Below are 963 nucleotides of genomic sequence, written 5' to 3'. Positions count from 1 at the left end.
AGAAGGGTACTAATGTGTTCGAATCAAAATGTAGCATTTCTGGCCAGGCGCAATGGCTCATGCACGTAATCCCATCACTTTGGGAGGCCAAGGTGGGCGAATTCCCTGAGGTCAATGAGATCAGGATGGCCAACGTGGTGAAACCCCATCTCAGCTAAAAATACAAAATTAGCTTGTCATGGTTGTGCACACCTGTAATGCCACCTACTTGAGAGTCTGAGGCAGGAGACTCGCTTGAGATCAGGAGGCAGAGGTTGCAGTGAGCCAAGATCGCACCATTGCACTCCAGCCTGGGTGAAAAGAGTGACTCCTTCTCAACAACAACAACAACAACAAAAATGTACTACTTCTAGCCTTTCTTGTGTTGCTCTGTTTGTGTGAAATCAGAAGGTAGAAAGTAAAGCAGAGTCAATCTTGACATTTCTAGTTTCTACAATGACAGCATCTAAAATCTAGTGTTAAGTTGGCGACAGAGCGAGACTCCGTCTCAAAAAAAAAGAAAAGAAATAATGATAGTATTTAAAAACTGAGAGAAAACAATTCTCTATATTTTTTGCTTATTTTTTATAGTTTATAAAAATTTAGTTTCTGAATTATCAAGTTAAACAACTTGAACATGCAGATACATAGAATTTCATCTGGATGATAGTATTAATATTTTAATAGCTTATGATTTTGAGTCACAATAGCCTCACGGGGTTTACCTGAAAGCAGTAGTTTATTTTCTAAGTGTAAATAGAGAATAGGCTTTCCATAATCCTAAGTATACAGATCTTTTAAGATTAGCACTATGATTATATCTGAGTAAAATTTATAGATTTCAGGTAACAGAAATTTTGATTTTTTAATAGGTGTGAAAAAGCAATGAAAATAAGTTGTTAAAATGAGTTTTTTATAAAACTTCACGTGTGTTCAGTAAATAACATTTAAAACCACATTGTAAGTGACCAGTAATTCCAATCT

This window comes from Mandrillus leucophaeus, unplaced genomic scaffold (assembly GCF_000951045.1).
Source record: "Mandrillus leucophaeus isolate KB7577 unplaced genomic scaffold, Mleu.le_1.0 Scaffold1446, whole genome shotgun sequence".
NCBI lineage: Eukaryota > Metazoa > Chordata > Mammalia > Primates > Cercopithecidae > Mandrillus > Mandrillus leucophaeus.
This window is presented reverse-complemented; position numbering follows the sequence as displayed.